Source organism: Pagrus major, chromosome 3 (genome assembly GCF_040436345.1).
Source record: "Pagrus major chromosome 3, Pma_NU_1.0".
Lineage (NCBI taxonomy): Eukaryota > Metazoa > Chordata > Actinopteri > Spariformes > Sparidae > Pagrus > Pagrus major.
In genome coordinates, this window is record NC_133217.1 from 8,707,164 (window position 1) to 8,724,716 (window position 17,553).

General features: G+C 38.5%; 1 long non-coding RNA gene across 1 annotated transcript; it reads left to right on the top strand.

Moving 5' to 3' along the window:
• Window positions 1-7,507: 7,507 nt before the first annotated feature.
• On the top strand, window positions 7,508-16,778 carry LOC140993875 (uncharacterized). Its single transcript, XR_012178687.1, has 3 exons — window positions 7,508-7,767; window positions 16,409-16,498; window positions 16,595-16,778. It is a non-coding gene; the product is annotated as an uncharacterized lncRNA (long non-coding RNA).
• Window positions 16,779-17,553: the final 775 nt, after the last annotated feature.

The following is a 17,553-nucleotide window of genomic DNA, read 5'->3' on the forward strand; positions in this document are numbered from 1 at the left end:
AGATTCTCTGTCTTAGAAAACAAGGGACTTCGTAGTCTGGGCGACTTATACATCAATGGTATTTTTGCAAGTTTTAATCAATTAATTTCTAGCTTTAATCTTAATAAATCAGATTTTTTCCGGTACTTTCAAATGCGTCACTTTGCGAAGACGCACACGACTTCATTTCCACAGATACCGACTCCCAACGGAATGGACTTGGCTCTTAAAGCCAAGGCCCTGCTAAAGGGCCACATCTCCTACTTTTATAACTTACTATCCCCATCCAGTGAATCCCTTTTACATAAGACTAAGATGAACTGGGAGTCAGAACTCCAGCTGAGCTTCTGAGACTTTCTGGGAGGGAGCTATAGGGGCCGTTAATTCGTCATCCAGCTGTGCCAGACTTTCATTAATACAATTTAAAGTATTTCACAGACTACACTACAGTAAAGAAAAATTGTCAAAACTTTACCCGGACAAATTTGATGACAAATGTAACAGATGCTCTCAGACTCCATGCAATTCTTTATTTTCTATTTTTGCTAAGAGTCTATTTTCTCGTGAACTGTATGCTGCTGGAAATTCAATTTCCCTGAGGGAGTCATCCCAACGGGATCAATAAAGTGAAGTCTAAGTCTAAGTCTCTAACCTTACCCATATGTTCTGGGCATGCCCCAGGTTGTCTGAATTTTGGCTACGATTTTTCAAAACAATTTCAGAATTACTAGACATAAATCTAACTCCGACTCCACATATTGCTATATTTGGCAAACCTCCAGACAACCTTCGTACCACAGGTATCCAAAACAACGTTATTGCTTTTGCCTCTCTTATCGCCCGCAAAAGAATTCTGTTGCTATGGAAATCACCTCAGCCACCATCAATCAAAGTCTGGTTACATGACATTTTAGGTCTCCTGAAGTTGGAGAAGATTAAATTCTCCCTCCGAGGCTCTTCCGATAGGTTCTTTACTCATTGGAGACCGTTACTTAAATATCTAGACAAATTACCAGCTCGGGAAGTTTCTTTGTAGAAGCCTATTTGCGACCATTTACAAACTTATCCATTAGCGCCAGCGGCGGCTGCCCCCCCCTAAAAAAGCTTTTCTCTAAGACATCCCAGCATGACAAATCTACTTTGAGGTTTAAGGAGCAAGCAACCATTGATACTACCTCATAATGACGAGCACTAGCACTTTATTTTTGTACTTTTAATTTAATATTTTCTGTGTTGTTATTTGTGATTTTTCTCTTTATATGTGATCATACCTTCTTTCTTTCCTTGTTGTTTCCTATACATTTTTATTGTGTCGGATCTCTTTTCAATTAGATACTCTTATTTATTCTTTTATTTATTTAGATATCATTTCTGTTTTATTTTTTATTTATTTTATTAATTAATTAATTTTTTTATTTTTTCTCTCTCCTTGAATTAATTTATCAATTTATATTTTATTTTTGAGAGAATGTGTGGGTCACCCTACCTAAATATGACATACTTATCTTCAAATTACCAGGGTGGACGGGGTGGGGTGGGTGGGTGGGTGGGGGGATTGTTCATTTATGTTCATTTATGTTCTTGAATGTAAAAAAAGAAAAAGAAATAATACTATTTGTATGTACCTATGTATTTCATGCCTGACAATTGATAAATAAAAGTTATAAAAACAAACAAACAAATACACTCACTCTCACACACATATACACACACACATACACTCACTAGATTATTAAGATCATTTTTTTTGAGTGAGGATATCTTTTATAAAGTGGTGACATGTTTGAAAAGGTTAAGGTTACACTTAGCTTTTGAAATGAGTCAAAAATATGTTTTAGAAAGTGGTGACATATTTGGAAAAGTAACATTTAACTGTTTTTGTGATGCTCACTTCATCCAAATACCTGTTTGAGGGTGAAGACATGGTTTTTAGTTTAAGGCTAAATTTAAGTTTTAAGTTGAAGAGTGTTTTACAAAAATGAGGGTCTTTTGAGACAGAAACAAACACTTTTGGAAAGTCAGGACACTTGAATCTTGAGGAAATCTTTTTTTTTTTTTTTTTTTTAAGTGATGCCATGTTTGGAAAAGGTTAAGGCTATATTTAAAGCACCTGTCTAGTTGAAGGTGAAAACTGTTATGCAAAATTATATGCGTTCAATACAATACAGGGCGGAAACTGCTGTGCAGCTAATTATAGTGCAATAAGCTATGGAAATACAATGTCAGTGCTTTCTGTGGAAATTGCATTTGCATTTGTTTATTTCAAATGTGTTTGAACAATGTTCCTGCAAAAAAAGGTTTGATAAATATATACAGATTTTAAAAGCATACATGATCTGTGTAAATCTCTGTTGTTTCTCTGTTGTTAAAAGGACTCGAAAAGACTCGAAACTCAAACGGTAGGACTTGGGACTTGACTTGAGACTTATTGGTCTTGACTTTGGACTTGACTCGGGACTTGCCTGTCTTGACTCGGGACTTGACTCGGCACTTGAAGGCAAAGACTTTAGACTAACTTGTGACTTGCAAAACAATGACTTGGTCCCACCTCTGCTCGCTGGTGTGTACCGATCCAGTTAAGAAGCTACAGCTAGTTTATGGCAAGCTGAGTCTGGCATGGAAATTTTCCGTGCTACCATGACACTCAAGATGTTTCATAAAATCTCAAGAGTGATTCGATTTGATGATAAAGACACAAGAGAAGATCGCCGTGCACGAGACAAACTTGCTCCCATTCGAGACGTATGGGACAAGTGGGTGTCTCTCTTGCCGTTGATGTACGATCCATACACTGATGTGACTGTGGATGAGCGCCTGGTCGCCCTTCAGAGGTCGTTGTCCATTCAAACAGTACATCCCGAGTAAACCAGGGAAATATGGGATAAAAATATGGGCAGCATGCCATGCCAGGTACAGCTATGCATGGAAAATGCAGGTATTTGCTGGCAAACCTGCTGGTGCGCAATCAGAAATCAGGGCATGCGAATTGTCCTTAACATGACAGAAGGGCTCCAGGGGAAAACAATCACCTGTGACAACTTCTTTACTTCACATGTCCTTGGCCTGCAGCTGCTGAAAAGAAAGCTGTACATGTTGGGAACAGTACTGAGGAATAAGCCCAAGCTACCCCCTGCACTGGTGTCAAAAACGGACAGGGCTCGGTTCTCATCGAAGTTTGCCTTCACCGAGACCCATGCTCTGGTGTCCTATCGCCCCAAAAAACAGAAAAATGTTCTTCTGATGAGCACTCTGCTTCGGGATGCTGCTGTGAGCAACAGGGATGACAAAAGGCCAAAAATCATCGAAGATTACAATCACAACAAAGGGAGTGTCGATAACCTTGACAAGGTAATGCACATTTATTATTCATAATATTTATATTATATATAGAAAGGAATAATGCATTGAATTTGTGTGTAGGGAAATAAACTTCCTTTCCTGAATATTTTTTGGTTTGTTTCAGGTTACCAGTATGTATACGTGCACAAGATTGACAGCCCGTTGGCCCCTCGTTGTCTTCTACAACATTCTTGACGTGTCTGCATACAACAGGAGGAGACTGCTCTTGGAGGAGCTCGGGCGACAGCTGGTGATACCTCACATCAAGCGACGCAAGGTGAGCATTAAGCTACATTTCTGTTGCTCTTCCTTCTCCCTATTCTGAAAAGTTAATTTTGAAAAGTTAAATGTTTTGGAAATTAATGTTTATGTTTTATATGTCAGGTAATGAGTTGGAATAAAGTTGACTAAAAAGTTGAAACACAGAGGTGGGTGATAATTTATACTTTGTTTTATAAACAGTCAAACCAGACGGGGTCATTTTTGACCCGGGATGACAACAGGTGTGATTATTTGCTGCCATTAAAAAAAATGGTGGTTTAAAAACAGCGTCCTAACTCAACTTTGACATATACCAGTCTGTGATGATCTATCAACACACGTGACTCTGATTGTTAACTATAGTCAGAATAAGTGATGATTTTTATTTTTACTCAAAAACAAGGTAAAAGTTCATTTAAATGAGGTATTATAGGTGTTAAATTTCAAATGGGATAAAGAAATGATGTTAATGTGTTTGAATGAAGTTGTTATTAAAGGTGTAACACAGTATTGGTTACACTAGTATCCACTTTATATTCTTTAAATAACAGTCAAACCAGACGGGGTCAATTTTGACCCCAGAGGACAGCAGGTGTGATTATGTGCTGCCATTAAAAAAAATTCAAATGATTCAAAAATGGAATCCTCACTAAACTTTGACATATACCACTCTGTGATAAGTCAAATAGTCAAAATGATATAAAGTCAAAATAATTAATTGTTTCATTTTATTTTCACTCAAAAACATGGTATACTTTTATGTAAACAAGGTATATTGGCCCTAAATACCTTAAAAAGTTAGTCTTTAATTAGGTAATTTCATAAATACATAAATTCATACTTTCTTCAAAAACCTACATTCAGATTATTTCATGTACAAAAAAGTTTAAATCTGTAGGGGAACTATAGTATTGCTTCCTAACGTAGAAAGGGGGCGGGACCATTGAAACACAAGAGTAGAGGGATATAAAATGATACGCTCAGGAGAAGGAGCTCACCTTTGCTCAGACCACTGGAAAGGGAACCATCTCTCCACAAGTCAGTCAGACAGTTAGCATTTGTTTGCAGGCCTGAAGAAAACCCAGACAGGGTCGAAACAATGCCCCAGGCACTCGTATTTTTTGTTTAAAACATTTAAAAACAATTTCATTTCTTTAGTTTATATCAAAATTTGAGTTTAAAAATATTAATTCAGATAAAACAGTTCATTTCATAAATGAATAACAAACATCTACGTTATTACATATATACCAAAAGGCTACACCAGAATTAAAAAACAATTGAAAAATATTTACCCACAAGGATGGGAAATTTTGATGGAGGGTGGACTGTGGTCCGATACAGCAAGAGACGCCGATGCACCAACCAACCCTATTGGAACTATTGGGACTGGGGGGTCGAGTACGACCGGGGGAACGACTGTGCACCACCTGTCCCCTTCAGGGGGCAGGCTCAGTTCCCTCAGCCTAACCCTATCTAATTTATTTTGAAAGTATGGTTTCACATAGACAGGACATGGAGCTCGGTGGGATGGTTATTTGGCCGGATTTCCCCCTCACGGTCCTTGGACCTGGCATGCTTTGACTTATTACACCATTTTATCGCACTGGTTTTGTGTGCCTACCTGTTTTATTCGATAATTATTTGCATTCTTATTCATTAACCCTTTCTCATCTCAGGGGGCTGCAACCCACGCCATCCCCCACCCTACCGATGCTCCATTCCTCTTTTTACAGATATTTTATATGAATTCTTATTTAACAAATGAATAGAAAACCCCCCCACTCCTATTACCCCTTTCCCCCTCTCTTTTTCTGTTTCCTCCACTTTAATCCGGCAATCATTTTACATGCCCCCACAGATTTAATGGCATCATCCCTCGATGGTGCAAGACATAACTTTCCACCTATCACACAGGGGGACCCGGGTTCACGTCCATCACTCAACCATGTATATAATCCTTACTGTATTTATATATTGCTCCTCCTGACCAGCACAAGGAGGAACACTCTTCCCAGAACGACACCCGGGTTCGAGTCCCACATCAACCTTCTGAGCACTCCTCCTTATGCTCACATTGACACACACCCACGCATTATAGCTGAGTGGACGGGGCTTCGCTCTTCCTTGCTGCCCGTGCAAACAAACCTCCCCAGGTAACTTAACAACACTATTTCCTCTACCTAACCCTAACCCCGCTTCCATGGAAAGACTATTGCCCTAATTATTAACTCTGCCAAGGAGGTTATGTTTTTGCCAGCATTTGTTTGTTTGTCTGTCTGACTGTTAGCAAGATTACTCAAAAAGTTATGGATGGATTTTGGTGAAATTTTCAGGACTGGTAGGTTATGTCCCAAGAAACAATCCATTACATTTTGGTGAAGAAGAGCATGGTTCACCAGTGAGTACACATTCACACAAACACCAAATTTCTGAGTAAAGCAGTCATACAACACAGTATAAGATGATAAACCTTCAACTTAAATCCATTCATACCGTTCAGATTGAAGCTGGGTCAACATTTACTGCATGTGAGGAGGAGTCAGAGTGTGAGGGTGCTGAGGTAAAATGCCACACAAGCAATTTTAGTGACTTTAGTATTTAACATGCACAAATTAAAATTGATGTGACATATACAGTAGTCCTTAAATATACAACAGAATGTGATTATATACTAAATCAAATGTCTGTCAGGCCTGGGCTAGGAAGGAGGACTCAGGAGCAGAATTAGGACAATTAGAGCAGGCTTTTATTGAGAAATTTGGTTTCTTCACTTGAACTCTTGAGCAAGGTGACAAACAAATACGCTATAAAGCACAATATCTAATCTGCTGGCTAAAAAAAACAAGCAACAGCACTACAACAAAATGAGGCAAAACAACCTCAAAGAAAAAGGAATAAGGGAACCGAAAATCACTCCTGAGGAGGCAAATAAAAGGACTAAGAACTAAACTACTCTGGCTCACTGGCTATGAAAACTTATAACAAAAAATCACTCCAATCGGAGGAAGAAGAAAAGGCTATAAACATAAACTACTCTCTCGACTGACTATGAAAAAGAATGAAACAAATGAGGCACTCCACCGGAGGCAAACAAATGGCTATAAACTAGACCTGGAATTCACTGAGAAAAATTACAAACAAAAAGTCACTCACTTAAGAAGATCAAGAACAGAAATACAAACTTTGACTCTTGGCGTGATCAAGGCTGTGAATGAGGGCTGGGGTGCGTGACGAATACAACACTCTGGTACAGAACAAAGGGAGACGCAGACTATAAGACACATCAGGTGAGGGAACACAGGTGGAAACAATTAGGGATTAGAGGAGACATCAGACTGGTGGCACATGAGGAAGGGCAAGTGACCTGAAACGAGAGGAGAGTTACTTTTCAAAATAAAACAGGAAGTTCACGAGACACAAAACCCAGGACAGGACATTCCTCACCATGGTGTGACAATGTCCAAATTCTTAACAACTATATTCTGATTTACTGTGACATGGTAGAGTCAGCCAGATTGCTGCAATTGTAGTTCATTGAAGGAGGAGGAGGCTCGCATTTCTAGCAGTTCCAGCAGTTCAGAGGACTTGCCAACATTGGCACCACTGCCTGTGAGTGAAACACACAAATTTATACAATGTCTTTAGCACCGCGATCATGGCTAGAAGTACTACAGATAAATAAATAATCCTTGTAGTGATTGTTATATAACGGTATTTTCTTTCTTTTCTCACACATAACATGTAATTATCCACAAAGGGAAAACGCAGAAGACTGACCTATCCGCCGGAGTTTGACAAGTTACTGCGACACCTGTTTGGGAAAGAACTGAAGTGCAAGGACCTCAGTTGCCAACGGGCAAGTTTTGTTGTTGTATGCTTTAACAACACTGTTTTGCTGCTTTGAAAATGTGTCCCTTCCATTTTATTTACTTTCCACTGTAAAAAAGAAAACTGCCCTCTGAGCTTCGAGGCCTTGGCAGGATTACCTTCAAAACAATGCACATGACAGTGTTTATTTTCCCCCTTTTGTTTGTCCACCTTTTGGATCAAAGAAGATCTAAAGGAGTTTGCGGAGCTGGTTACAGCGGCAAAGGAGCTAAATCTGACATTGGACAACATCCGTGGAAGGCTGAGGAAACTGTTTGTATTTGCCAGACTTCTACCAGAAGGACAGCTGGAATTGAGGTACGTTGGGGAAAAAATGGCATAGCGTAATGCAATAAGCTCACATTACCAATTTTACTTTAAATTGCAAGGTGTAACCCTAACCCTAATCAGTCCCAATGTAGCATTCCTACTCATTGAAAATATTGCACAGAAATCACTACTGTAATTACAAGGATAACTCATATTCCAAAAGTGAAATCTTAGATGCTAACTCTAATTAAAAATGGGTGAATTTTGCTAATTAGCGATCAGCATTCCCAACAAGCGATCCTCCATGCCAAACTACTTCAAAAAAGAGACTTGAGTGACTATTGACAACACTCCCAGAATGCTTCTCGGTACACTATTGGGGAATGTAAACTCTTTCAGACATCAAAGGGTCACAGCCTTCAAAGGAGAATATAATAATCTCTCATTGAGGCATTGGCAGCCATTCAAATAAAAGATGATGATAAAAGCTTTCAAAAACTGTAATCACAGGCCTGATAGGTTGCCCATTAAGTAATCAGAAAGTGGCTGGTTTAGGATATAAATTCAGGAAGGGAGGCCAAGATGGCGGCGCTCTAGTAAGACGTGTTTTTCAAGCTCTCTCAGGTAATTTAGGAGGTTTGTGGTTAAACAACCAATGTGAAGTTTAAGATGCGCATTGGCCAACGCACAAGTAACTACTTTACACATTAAACTGAAATTAAGTCGAATGGGGAAAAAGGAAAGGCAGGAAAATATCGTTCACAACCACAGAGATGGAGGAAGCTAACGGCGACATACTTGGTACATCAAACGAGGCCGAGGCTAGCAACAAGCTAGTCTCCATCAAGGATTTGAAGGTTCCTAGTGGACATGAGTTAATGGAGGACAGTAACTGGTTTGAGGCTAACCAAGACCCTCAACATATCTGCCTCGCTGTCCCACTTCCAGACACTCCGATTAAACCTCCACCAAAGAAGATAAAGACAGGTGGCGGAGAGAACGCGGAAATACTGGAAGCAATTCGCGTGCTCTCTGGAAAGCATGATGAGACTTTACGTACTGTCTCCGCCATAAAGACAACAACGGAGTTAACTTTGAAGCACCTGGAGAAATTATCCGCAACCGTCCAGCAACTCACTCTCGACGTTAACCAACAAAAACAAACAGTGGACGGCTTGAAAAACGTGGTTAAAAAACTGCAAACTGAGAACAAAGACAGATGGAGTAGATCGACCATCATCCTATTTGCATTGAGATGTCTTCGGGACGCGATATGGAGAAAGGGGGGAAGGCTCCAAGTTTCTGCTCGACAAAAAACTGAGAATCTCCGAAGCACTGTCTCCAGAAGACAAGGCAGCGAGAAAGAAACTGTGGCCCCTGGTTAAGAACGCAAGAGAGGAGGGGAAGAAAGCCTCCTTCTGCGGCCCGTTTGTTTTCATAAACGGGAGGAAGATTGATCCTTCAGAGATAACCTGAATGCAGTTAGACTGAGTAAATTTCAAGTATAGTGTGTTATAAGCACCTACACTGCACCTTATTAACATGGTAAAATAAGAAACTTTGTTATAAGATCATTATTATTAATGGACCTTTTATCATCCTCATTTCTCCAAACGGTGCTTAATGTGTTTCTTTTTCTGGTTATGCTATAAGAGTTTACTGATAAATAATTTGCCATTTATACGTTAATTGTGACCTGCTCAATACTGAATGGTTAAAAGAAAGCTAGAGGAGCTTCATTTATAGATATAAGTTGTTTACACAGATGACAGCTACAATGTTTGCATCTAACCCATCGATTCATTGGTGGTTATGGTTTTTGGGAGATATCGCAAGTTCTTTATAGAGGTATCTTTCCTTTGGCATATTTCGGATTTATGGAAATAATTTCCACTGTTACATTTAACATATTTCATTATGTTAAGAATCCTATAAGCTCATAGATTCTACCTATGCTGAAACTTGATTTACTCTAATCTCAAATTCATGATAGTTAATGCTACAGAATTACTTTATTTCTTGGCGTTGGCCTGTTTATACGGTTTTTAATCACCACCTCACTTCTGGTGGATTTTCTTCAGCACATTCCAAGGTTTTTTCAGTGTTTAACTGTTTAAAAGGTATACTTTTTTATTTATTTATTTATTTTTCCTTCTCTCCTATTTTTCTGTCTTATGGATTTTAAGTTTAACTCTCTTAATGTCATGTCGTTAAATGTCAGGGGTATTAGGGACATTACTAAGAGGAAAGCGATTTTTTTGCTTTGCAGGAGAAATGAGGCTGACTTAATTTTACTTCAAGAAACACATTCTTGTGAGTCAGATACAAAGTTTTGGAAAATACAATGGGGTAACTTAGTTCACTTTAGTCATGGCACTAATCACTCAGCTGGGGTGCTAATTTTTCTACACAAGTTTAAAGGGGATGTTCTTGAAACAGTGCCTTCTGATAATGGTAGATGGATTGCACTAATAATTAAACAAGACAATGCTCTCTTCATCGTTTGCAATATATATGGGTTTAATTCTCATGCTTCCAACAAGATTTTATTTAATGAAATAATAGCAAAACTGACAGAATTCCACAAGAAATACAATGGATCACATATAATTTTGTGTGGTGACTTTAATGAATGTCCAGATGATATGACAGATACCCTCCTAGATTAAATCAAACTTCTCAGAATAATAACCTCATTTCATTACTTTGTTCCAACCTCTCCTTGACTGATGCGTGGCGTTTTTTTTAATCCCTCTACAAAAGATTTCACCTGGTGTAATAGAGGACTATCCTTAAAATCTAGAATTGACTTATTTCTAATTTCATCTTCTTCCCTTCAATATGTAAAAGATGTTAGCCATCTATATGCCCCCTTATCGGATCATAAGCAAATCATTCTGAAGCTAGCCTCTAATCAGGAAACCTTTGGTATGCGAGGTTATTGGAAATTCAATAATTCTCTTCTAAAAGATGTCTTTCAATAATGCCGTTAAAAACCTTACAAGATACTCTTAGTGATGGCCTTAATGATAATTATAGGAAAAAATGGGAGTTCTTCAAATATAAAGTTAGGTATATTGCTATCAAAAGAAGTAAAGAATTAAAGAATGAAAAACACAAGCTAGAAACAGATCTGACGTACAATCTTAGCCTTTTACTCAATAAAGAACACATTTCTTTGGAAGAAGAGCTCGAAGTAAAGAACATCCAGTTACAACTGGATCAATTTTATCTAGATTTGGCAAAAGGTGCATTTGTTAGATCGAGGGCCAAATGGCTAGAGGAAGGAGAAAGGAATAATTACTTTTTTGCTCTAGAAAAAAGAAATGTGAAAAGAAAATCATTAACTGCCCTTAATATTAACCCTCGAAAGATCCGAATTTGATAAGTGAGTTTGTTTCTGATTTTTACAGAAAACTGTATAATTCTAACTTTAATGCAAAGGATTGTGCATGTTTTCTAGGAAAAATTCAGACTAATATTCCCTTAATTACTGAAGATTTCAAATCTATATGTGACTCTGACCTGTCAACTATTGAACTCAAAAATGCATTATTCTCAATGAAGAAAGGAAAGTCACCAGGTATTGACGGCTTATCTGTCGAATTCTATACTCACTTTTGGGAATCTATTCAAAACTCATTATTTATGTACAAGGAATGCATCAGTCAAGGAGAGATGATGGCTACAATGAAGCAGGGTATTATATCTCTTATTCCCAAGCCGGATAAAGACCCCATAATAATAGAGAATTGGCATCCTATTACTCTCCTAACAATTGATTATAAAATATTGGCTTAGTGTATGCCAACAGGTTAAAAGTAGGGCTAGACATGATTATTGCAGAAACTCAAACAGGTTTTATGAAAAATCGACATATTAGCAGCAACATTAGACTCATTTTAAATTTATTAGACTATGCTAATGAAGTTAACACCGAGGCTCTTATTTTGTTCTTAGACTTTTATAAGGCCTTTGATACGATTGAGCACAACTTTCTTTTTCAGTCCCTCAAAGTTTCGGTTTTGGGAATAACTTTGTTGATATTGTCAATGAGAAACAATGAGAAATTTGAGGGTATCTCAATTTTTGGCAGAGAATTAAAAATCTCCCAACTGGCAGATGACACTACACTTTTTTTGAAAGACAAGAATCAACTCTCTAATGCTATTACTCTAATTAACCAATTTTCTAACGCCTCAGGTCTAAAACTTAATATGTCCAAATGTGAAATTTTGTCTTTGCATAATTCCAGTGATTCTACAATTGAAAATATCCCAGTAAAGACTTCTGTTAAATATTTAGGAATATTCATAACTAAAGATCTTACAGCTAGGCAACATTTAAATTTCTCAAACAGACTAAAAAAAAAAAATCTATTTTTAACATTTGGCTTCAAAGGGACTTGTCTGTTCTAGGTAGAGTTCTTCTCTCTTAAGCAGAAGGCTTGTCTCACTTCGTATATCCAGCATTGTCCCTATTTGTAAGTGAACCAACAACCACACAAGTCAATAAAATTTTCTTAGACTTCATCTGGAAAAATAAATCGCATAAACTTAAGAAATGTGTACTCTCCAACAGTAAGGCAGAAGGAGGTCTTGAAGTCCTAGATTTTAGCGACACTGTCAACACCTTTAAGGTCAACTGGTTGAGAAAGTGTCTCAGAAACCTTGACTATCTGGTTTTTCATCCCAAACAACATCTTTAATAAAATTGGAGGTCTTTCCTTTCTTTTGAAATGTAATTTTTTACCTAATAGATTACCATTCAAACTATCAAAATGTCATCAACAATCCCTCCGAGCATGGAAGCTGGCTTTTGTCCACAATTTCTCACCTCACAAAGCTTTCCGCTAGAATAATAGCGATATTCTTATAAGAAACAAATCCTTATTCTTGCCAAAATGGTTTGAAAGAGGTATCATCCATATCCTCGATCTTTTTGATAATGCTGGTAATATGTTGTCTTATGAACGTTTCATGTCTGTACAGTTTTCCTGTTCCCTCCAGAGAATTTATATCTGTAACTCGTGCTATCCCAATAGAGTTAATTCAACTTATAAAAAGCCACTTGAGTTACAGTGAATATAAAACAAGTCAACCTGTACTGATGCTGAGTGGCATTGAACTAACAGATAGAAAGTGTAATAATAAACATATTCGTCAGTGTTTTCAAAGAATGAATAGAGTTGTACCTCTGGTCCTGTTTAATACTGTGGCCAGGCTTACACACTCTTCACCGGTTCTGAGCTCTCCTTTCACAGCTAATGATTTTCTAGTTTTTTTCACTGACAAAATCTCCCAATTAAGGAACAATATCATTAGCCAGCAGCTCTCTAGCACCGTGTCCAGCCAGTGCTCTGTGTCCTGGTCCACGAGCTCACTCTCTCAGTTCAAACCCATTTCTGCTGAGGCCTTGGCCTCAATGGTTGCCGCCTCAAAGCCAACAACGTGTTCACTAGATCCCATCCCTTCTGACCTCCTTAAGGAACTCCTTCCTATTCTGAATGCCCCTATACGTGCCATCTTGAACACTTCCCTCTCTGAGGGGTGTGTCCCCTTAACCTATAAATCTGCTATCATTAAACCACTCCTCAAGAAACCCAATAGCGATCCACTGGTTCTTGCCAATTATCGACCTGTCTCCACTCTCCCTTTCTTATCTAAAATACTTGAGAGAATTGTTGCTGATCAACTGACTGTCCACCTTTCTACCAATAATCTCTTTGACAATTTTCAGTCTGGTTTCCGCTCCTGCCACTCTACTGAGACTGCCCTAACTAGAGTAGTCAATGACCTACTTGTCACTGCTGACTCTGGATCAGCCTCCGTACTTTTAATTCTTGACTTAAGTTCGGCTTTCGATACAGTAGATCATTGTGTGCTTCTACACCGACTGGAGCATTTCGTTGGTATTCACGGGCTGGCGCTCTCATGGTTCCAGTCCTACTTATCTAGTAGAACCCAATGTGTTAGTTTCAATAACTCTTTGTCAGAATGTTCTACAGTTACCGCTGGTGTGCCCCAGGGGTCTGTTCTGGGGCCTCTGCTGTTTTGCATTTACATGCTCCCTCTGGGTAGGATAATTGCCGAATATGGTATACAGTTCCATTTCTATGCTGATGACACACAGCTATACATCCCACTACAGCCTAATGACCCCTCTCAAATACAAAATCTGGAAACATGTGTAAGCCGAATCAAGATCTGGATGAGTCAAAACTTTCTCATGCTTAATACTGCTAAGACTGATTTGCTGGTGATTAAGCCTAATAACTACAAGTACTTCTCTGACAGTCTTTGTCTTAATATTGATGGTTGTTCAATCTCTGAAAGCACGCACATTAGAAACCTAGGTGTTATTTTTGATCCAACCCTGACTTTCCAGACTCACATCAAGGAAATCACCAGGACGGCTTTCTTTCACCTGCGCAACATTGCCAAAATCCGCCCTGCTCTGTCCCGGCGTAGCGCCGAGGTGGTTCTCCATGCCCTTGTGTCTTCCCGTTTAGATTACTGTAATGTCCTTTTTTCTGGCCTCCCCATCTGTACTACCAGGAGCCTTCAGCTTGTGCAAAATTCAGCCGCCAGACTTTTAACAAAAACAAGTAGGTTCTGTCACATAACTCCTGTCCTGGCATCACTACATTGGCTGCCCATTCAGGCTAGAGCCGATTTTAAAGTTCTTCTTTTAACTTATAAGGCTTTAAATGGACTTGCACCATCTTATTTAACTGAACTACTTTCTCCCTACATTCCGCCACGTCCTCTTCGTTCTCTTAGTTCAAATCTCCTCGTCATCCCACCAATCTATAAAAAGTCAGCTGGTGGCAGGGCCTTCGCCTACCGTGCTCCTTTTCTATGGAATGGCCTCCCACTAGGTATCAAAGAAGCTACATCCACTGCAATTTTTGAGTCCCGTCTTAAAACACACCTTTTTACTCAATATTTTGGTTTAAACTAATTTTTAACTGTTTTATCATTTTCCTTTGGTGTTTTAATATTGTTTTATTGTCTGTTTTTATTGTACTTGATTTTATTGTAAAGTGTATTGAGACCATGTACCATGGTGATTTTGCACTCTAAACAATAAATTGATTGATTGATTGATAGAGGCAAGTTTAACTGGAGGTCCCAAATAGAGGACATAAACTGGAAAAGAGCTTGGCTTCTACCCCACAAATATTGCATATCTAACAAGGCTAAAGAAGTACATTTTAAAATACTGCATAAGATATACCCAGTTAGTAGTATTATTGCTAAGTTTATAGATGATGGTTCCTGTACTTTTTGTAATCATAATACAGAAACAATTTCACATCTGTTTTTTTATTGTGACATGTCTAAAAGGTTTTGGAGTGATCTTGAATCTCATTTTTTTGATGCTGCTAACTGTCTACTCTCTTACCCTCAAGGATGTTATTTGCTACTATGTTAACCCAGAAGATAATGCTTTTGAACACTTGATGAACTGTTATCCTATATGCAAAATGTTTTATTCACAAACAAAAATTTGCAAAATCCTTACCTAAATTTGCTCCTTTTCTCCTGGAACTGAGCTCTTTGCTCAAATCTCTAATTTTGATAAATAACAAAAAAAGTAATACCTTACTGAGTCATTATGAAAAGTTTTTCCCTGAAGCCCCTGCTTGAACCATGTATTTATTTATTTTTGTATTTATTTTTATATTTGTACTCTGTTTTATTTATTGTTTATCTCCTCAATGTGCTGTTTGTTATTGTGTACCTTGCTGTTTTGTACATTCAAATTGTTCAATAAAATTGTTTAAATTAAAAATAAATAAATAAATTCAGGAAGTGTCTTGTTCACTGTAGACAGGCCACCAGGATTCACGTCAGAAAACAGTAAGATGAAATGATACAGATAAAATCCCAATTAGTGCTGCTTTCAATTTTTGGATTTAAATCGAAAACACAAATTACCGGGGTAAAATGAAAAGCAGTGATTGTTCCAATATTGGCATTATAGCCGCCAATGAAAGGACCCATATATTCCAAATATTGAATACAAAACTCTAATGACATATTAATTATTATTATTATAAAATATGGTATTTTCTCTATTTCAAGGACCGTGTTGGAATGTCTTTCTCACGACCCAATTCGCTACTTAGGGATGCAAGTACGGACTGTGAAGTGAATTTTGTGTTAAATGGTTTGCAACATGTAGCATGTTGTCGGCTTTGCTGCATATGTACACGGTAGCACTGTTGGTAAAATTCACAAATGTATTTCCAGCAATCTTCAGATGAAGATGTAGATTCAGGACATTAAGGAGGGAGAGGAGGAGCTAGGCTCACAGTTGACTACACATGATATAATGCGCATGCACACACGCAACCTTAATTTTTTTTTTTAAAGTACTTTATTAAAAGTCTGAATAAAGCAGGAGTAAACAGAAGATGTGTAACTATTGACTGTTTAAATATGTGAATTTTCTTTTTGTATTGCAAGGAGCCTGGTGAGGACAAAGAGCCTGTAAAGGGCGAGTGGACCGTCCAAGTACCTGGTATGTAACATTCCCCAAATGCCGTTTTGCTTCCTAGTGATTCCAGAGATGGAGACATATTACAAAAGCCTATCCAGCTCCCTAACCCACTCCAAAATGGAGATAGTAGTGTCTAATTTATTTGATTATTTTGTTACATGTAGTCTCTGCTTATATTCAGATGCCACAAACAACGATGCAAAGAACCTGGGCAGCAAGAGTCCTTGGCAGGGTGGCTGCCCCGCAAATCCCAGACACCCTTCATTGCCTTGTAAGACCAACATGTTCTTCATTTTCTTGTTAAAGTGTGCTGCATTTTAGACTCATGACATCAGTTGAAACTTAAACACTCTACATTCTCTTCCAGCCCACTGATGATGTGCCTCCACCTCAAGCACACGTTGTGGTTGTAAGGACTGGGGTGAGGGTAATACACAACAGCGTTCATGACTGTAGAGTCATACCGCTAGCTCTACGTAAGTATGTAGGGAGCAACCTTCTATTCGAATATTAGAAAGAGTATGGCCTTGACCTGCTTTATATGGAAAATGCCCCAAGATGAATGAAGAACTTACGTTATGGTTTGGCACTATAAACATCAAATAGACTTTACAGACACCCTTGAGAGAGACAAGAGAAGGGAGGCACTCAAGCGTGTGTATGGTTTACTGAGTGGGTATATTGCATGTATCAATGGCCACAGGAAGGTGGTCATCACCAACCTTGCGGTGGAGGAGTTTGCCCAGGCAGAGGAGGATGAGTTGGAACGGAGGATAACTCGAGTAAGAGGATGCACCAAATTACAGCACATAGTGTAGAGTACTTCCCTTTCCACATATTGAATGTCAACTGTCAATGAATTCCAATATATCCTCTAAATTCCTTTATATTCCATGTATGGGTCACAATTTGCTATGCTTCCAAATACAGCATGAAAGTGCTCTACTTTCCACATAATGAAAACTGCTAATTAATCCAAACTTAGCCTCTAACTTCCTTTACATTCCGGATATGGGCAATGATTTGCTATTATTCCACATTTCCACTACATGTCGGGGCTTGCTTGCTTGTTTCCTTCACAGGTTAAAGACCACAAAACCAAAGAGCTTTGGTCATGCCCTGATTCCACTTACGAAGAGATAGTACATGTGGTTTTACCGACTAATGTACAACCTACACAACTACCTAACCGGCAACTCTGAACTGGTATTTTCCAACAACAACGGTGGCCCATATCATGAAATACTCACTGCTTTTCAGAACTGCTGGGAGTCATTTGGCCTTCCAGGGAGGCCAACGCTCTCCCTGCTTTGCAGCGGCATCAGC